This window comes from Rosa chinensis, chromosome 7, assembly GCF_002994745.2.
Source record: "Rosa chinensis cultivar Old Blush chromosome 7, RchiOBHm-V2, whole genome shotgun sequence".
Taxonomy (NCBI): Eukaryota; Viridiplantae; Streptophyta; class Magnoliopsida; order Rosales; family Rosaceae; genus Rosa; species Rosa chinensis.
The window spans coordinates 8,084,769-8,090,768 of record NC_037094.1 but is presented as its reverse complement, the minus strand read 5'-3'; positions in this window follow the sequence as shown (position 1 = coordinate 8,090,768).

The window sequence follows — 6,000 nt, the reverse complement described above, 5'->3', positions numbered from 1 at the left end:
TCATAATAGTATTTTCAGTTAGATGGCAAGACAGATGCCCACTAGGGCTAAGACATCAAACCAACTCTACCAGAAACTGAAAGAAATCAAGCAAATCAAGGAGAAAATTGCTCAATAATCAATCAGTTAGACCCTCAATTATTTTGTCATTAAAGAAAATTAGCTGAAGTTCAATATAGGAGTTAGTCTAGAAATGTGAAAATAATTTCAACTCGGAGCAGATATATCAGAAGGGATTCAGAGAACAAGGGCTTAATATATAGTAGAACAAGGGCGTAATATTTTAGTAATGTGAAACTCAAAATTTCAAATGATGCGCAGACATATTTATGGTCATTGAATTCGGCTGTGAGCAGTAGTTCGTCAATATATGCTTATCCCCACCCGTCCCTGATAGTGATATATCACTGCTCACCGCCCAAATGTGTTTTCTCTGCAGAAAGGATTCTAAACGTTCCCTATACGTTAAATCCTTATCTAGGAGGTTTTGAATAACCGGACATACATTAGTCTAGCTACTTATATCCTAACCCTAAACCTCTCGGTTATTGAGATGATTTCAATTTGATACACACTTCATAAGGTTTGTTATCTGTCTTGTTCTCTGCCTTTCGATTGGCTTCTCTTCTATAATTTTGAAATTATTTCCGCACGGCCAGTGTAAAAGGTAAATTCCTTCTATGGCCAATTGGACAATTTTGTACCTATTTTTTTAAAAGAGAACAATTTGATACCAGAAATTAGGCTCCGTTTGACCTTTTGATATTTATGTTAAATTTTCAGTTGAATATCATGATAAAATTGATAATTAGAATCTATTTATAAAAATAAAATAAAACAACATGAGTTTTGTGGATTGATGACCATCAGCCCTAGGTCTTCATCATTTTTGGGGTCATTTGGGAGCAAATGAACATGAATTGATGCTTTTGGGTTAGGAAAAATCATCCAAATAGTGTCTGAATTTTTCCGGACTATTAACTTTCATACTTATATTTTGAAAAATATCAAAATGGTACATGACGATTTAAGCCTGACCCAATTTTCGTACATAGGAACAGTAAAAACGTTAATCCCGTTAACTTTTGAGGGTAAATCTAGTACTTCATGTATTCCATTACAGCGAATCAAAGAGTGGAGAAGAGGGCTGTTGGATTTCATGATAAGCTTTCTGCACTTTTCATTGATCAATGCATGGAATCACAAGCAAGCACTTTCATGTTTAGGAAGCAGAAACATACCAACACAGCATACCCCAACCGCCACCCTCACCATGGCCCTGGCCTCCATGGGGAATAGCGCCCCCAAGAAGTACGACGAGATCGACACCAGAGAAGCGCGCGCATAGCATCACCATCAACACCGTAAAGCTCACAAAGCTCTGAATCTAGTGGCCGGAGCACCAATCTCAGCTCGCAAAGCCCAAATCCAACTCCACCACCCTTCTTCTTCTTCCCAATGCAACAATCCCAGTCACACTGCTTCACTCACTCACATACACACACGGCAATCCATACAGCACCTTTAAGAGAAAGAGAATTAGAGAGAGAAACCATGCATCTTCCTGATTAAACTGTCCTTGGGTCCTCGTCCTCTGGCTGCTGCTGCGTTTCGAAGCCATAAACATCCATGTGCCAAACAAGTGAGTCTAATCCGGATGCCCCTATGCCGTAAGGGACGTTGGCGCCATGTTACCTGGAACGCGGGTCGTTTCGATACGGATACGCGGTACGCTAGTGTCTATGGTACGCGGTACGTTAGGATATCAAAATTATTGTATTTAATAATTTATGAAATTAGGGACACTAAGTTTTCCTAAAGAAAAAGAAAAGAATTATTTGCATTATCCATATATTCTTAACTGGATCTAGTATGACAAAACCCTTAATCATAGATAAATGGGCCGAGACTGCTAGTCATTTATTAAAAAACTTAACCTAAACAAATATGAGGTCTTCGTTTAGAACTCCACCGTTGCAGAGCCAGTAAAATAGAAAAAAAATTCTGCTGAACAGTACAGAAAAAGGAATGAATTGTGAAGGAGAATAAAGAGGTAACGTTGGGTTGTCGAGGACTAGACTTCTAGAGGCTTCCCATCGCCTTGAAGAGGACGAAGAAAAGCAGATGCTGAGTTGCTGATATGATGCAGAAGGGAGAGATGGTTGGATTGCTGGGTTTAACGATCTGGATCGCTGATGTACCACGTTTCGGTACGTGCGATCCGGAACGCGGTTCGCAGCACAAGTGGGCGATCCCGGTAACTCTCTTGGGTTGCAAGCTTCCGACGAAAACAATTTGTTAGCCTCCTCCTCCTCCAACTTCATTCCAACCGTCTTCCTCTTCTTCATCATCTTCTTCTTCTTCTTCTTCTTCTCTTCCATTCTATTAGGCCTCTGCCGCTTATGAAGCTCATGCTCTTATGAGCCTTATGCCGTCGATGATGCCTTTCTTCTTCGCGGTCACTGGTGGCTAGGTTACTTCGAGATATTTTGGGGGATATAACACACCTGAAACAGAAATAAATTCATATAACAACAATACACATTTGCTTGAAATCGAATCGAAAACTAGAGGAGCTGACCTTAGTCTGTAAACATTATATAATCGAAGATCATGGCTGACGAAGCATAATTGACTTCAAGAGGAAGACAATGGCTGACGTCATGGATCTGAAATAGAAGATCTTGAGCGGCGGAGGTGGAGAAGGGGTCGTCGATGTCATCGCAGGCGGTGCGTGAGGTGGAATACGAGCTTGAGGGTGTAGCTATGTAAGTGACGGAGACAAATAGGATGAGCCAAACGGGGAGTTTCGGGGTGGCTCAAGGAGATTGAGAGCCAGGACCAGGTAAAGGGTGCCCTGTGGAGCTCCGTATCTAATCCCAAACCACATAAAGTATCAGATTTACCCCTCAAAAATTAACGGGGTTAACGTTTTTAAATTGGGTAGAATTTAAATCGTTAGGTACTATTTTGATATTTTTTTTCAAAATATAGGTATGAAAGTTAATAGTTCAAAAAAGTTCAGACACTATTTGGACGATTTTCCCTTTATATTATATTGAAGATGACATAATTGAATTTTATGTATAAAAATTAGTTGTCATGATTTGAACACCCACGAGACTATTTTTTGTGGATTAGACATAGCTTGGTGGAGTAGTCTCGTGGATGTTCAAATCACGACTATTATATTTCTTCAACATAAGATTCGATTATTTCATCTTCAACATAACCCAAAATCATTAATTCATACCCCTAAAATGATGAAGAACGACCATCAACCCACAAAACTCATGTTTTTTATTTGTTTTTATACATATATTCTAAATGATAGTTTTGTCCTTATATTTAACTAAAAAATTAACATAAGTACCAAAATGTCAAATGTAGCCTAAATTCAGGTATCAAATTGTCATTTTTTGAAGACTAGGTAATAAAAATCTAAAATGTCCAATTGACAATGCCTCAAATATCAGAGAAGTAATTTACCCAATCTCAAAATTGAAAATTACAAAAGTAAATTATTCAGAAAAATGTGAGTTTAAATTGCAAAACCAAACAAATATTATATCTGAAATAAGTTGTGGATAATTAATAGTTGGGCAACAAGATGCAGTTATCAGTGTATACTTATGATTAAGGGGCTAACATGTACTGTACTCTTATTGCAATTAGCTACTCTAGCTAATTAAATTCTAAACTACACTGCTAAGGTTCTAGTAGCACTCCTATTTCTAGCTAGCTAGCTTTTATTAAATTTAAGAGCTTTTAACACCATGCATGATGCATGCAGTGACTTCATAAAATTAATTAGAGAGTCGCTATAAGTTAAATGTTTAACAGTCGTGTGAGCTGAAGTGGTGGAGTGCTTTGTACGTAATAGAAAGAACCATCGGAAATCGGCTGACATGACCACCCACCGGTACCCCGTACAGAATTATGATTTGGCTGCTGCTGCTGCTTAATTACCATGCGGCTCCTTAATTTTGGAGTCTGAATGACTTCTTCTGGAATCTGGAGAAGGTTTCTGCCACCGTTTGTCAACCTTTACGGCTACATATATATTGGTCCAGATATATAGTATATATCCCTAATCTATAATTTGCTTTAACCTAATCTATGAGTACTTATTCTTAATTTATCACTAATCAACATATCATGTAGCTGTGCTGCGAAGAGGTTGCTAAAACTTTCGTTAGTTGTGTGCGTGGCACTGTGGCTCTTCATTGTATTGAAGTCCTGAGTTACCGGACGTACCTACATACGCCATTCTAAGAATGCAGGGGACTCTTTTCGATTTAGTATGCTATTGAATACTCATTAATGGATCCTTCTCTTCTGTAGATTTCAGTCATTTCACTTACCAATAAGTCAATAACTAGTTATCTTTTTTTTTTTTTTTTTTTTTTTTTTTGAGAAATTTATTGTGTTTTAAAAGAAAAAATAGCAACATAGGGACAATAGAGGGCCAAATATATGAAAATTCTAACGTAAATCTGTTATATTAATACTTCATATTATATGGTATCATTTTAGTCACCGGTGTCATTCTAAGAATTTAATATTTGAACTTGTTTTTTTTTTTTTTTTAGTAAAAGAGGTCATCTCATTATGTAATTCAGCAAGCAGTATAAAAACGATCCACCCCTATGGGGTTGACAGAAAGAACCGTTCCGTAGAAACTACTACAAAGCCACCCCTAACTAAAAGAGCAAACAAACTAGTAATCTCCTAGTACACCCACCTTTTAGGATTAAGCCCAAACAAAGAAAAGCAGAGCCCCGAAGAAGATTAAAAAACCCCAATGGGACGACGAGGTCTCTCTTTTGTTTGCGATCTCTCCCGCTCAATGCAAGAAAAAAATAGGCCCATCATTCACAAATGAATGAAGGCCCAAAACTAAATTAAAATTTAAAGACAAAACAACTGCTCTGCCCCAAAATAGAACTCTAACAGCCCAACTAAAACACCTAGGGCAAACCCTATATGAGACTTCAGTCAAGCCACCGCCGCCATACACCACTCGCCGGAGTTTGATACCGGCACAACCACCATCACTGATAGCATCCTCTTGAAGACCACCACCCCTACCAGCAAGAAACCCGGACAGAAACGGATCCCATTCTAGCAGAAGATAACAAACCCCACCACCATACTCGAAGCCCAATATTGGCCCTTCATCCACCTCTGCCGGCAAAGAAGAATCGAGAGCACCACCGATCCCGTTGTCCTCCAACAGAAACGATCGATCCCAGCCATGCCAGAGAGCGCTACCATCAGCTGGAAAACTCAGCCTCTTGTAGTCCAAATTCCATATCCGAGCAGATCCATCAGCTTCCCAACGCGATCCAGACGCTACAGTCCAGGACTGCTGTAGACACCAAGCGCCACCATTCGTTTCCCCCACGAGCAAACCTCTGTAGAGTCGGTCAAACACCAGATCACCATCACTTCTGCCATCAGAAGCTTGAGAGAGAGATTTAGGCAGATTTCGATGGAGGAACCCGTCTTCACCACCACAGTTTGGACCATAGAAGGAGGCAAAGCCATCCTTCCAGATCTAAAGTACACTGCCTCCACCCACCAGCAAAGAGAGGAAGCGGAGGAGAAAGCTCTCTTTCGAGAGTCATGGATAAGAAGACTTTGGTAACTGAGTTGTTATCAATGCCTCACTCCATGCACAAAAGTAGTTTACTATCCAAAGTTCAATTACGTTTCCTATAGGCTAAAAGTAGGCCTGGGAATTCAAAGCCGAGAAACCGATACCGATCCTGTCCGACCCGCGCCGAAACTGATCGGCTCGGTATTGAAAGGCAGTTCTCCGGCATCCCGATCCGAACCGTACCGAAAACTATGTAAACGGGTCGGCACCGGTATGGGTGTAATACATACCGAATTGTCCAAGCCGAGCCGAAAGTAGATCATGACCTTCAGAGCTCCGCTGCCCGTGGCGGTTCTGTCTCGGATTGAGTCACTGGGATTCGTGGTGAGCCATGGGTA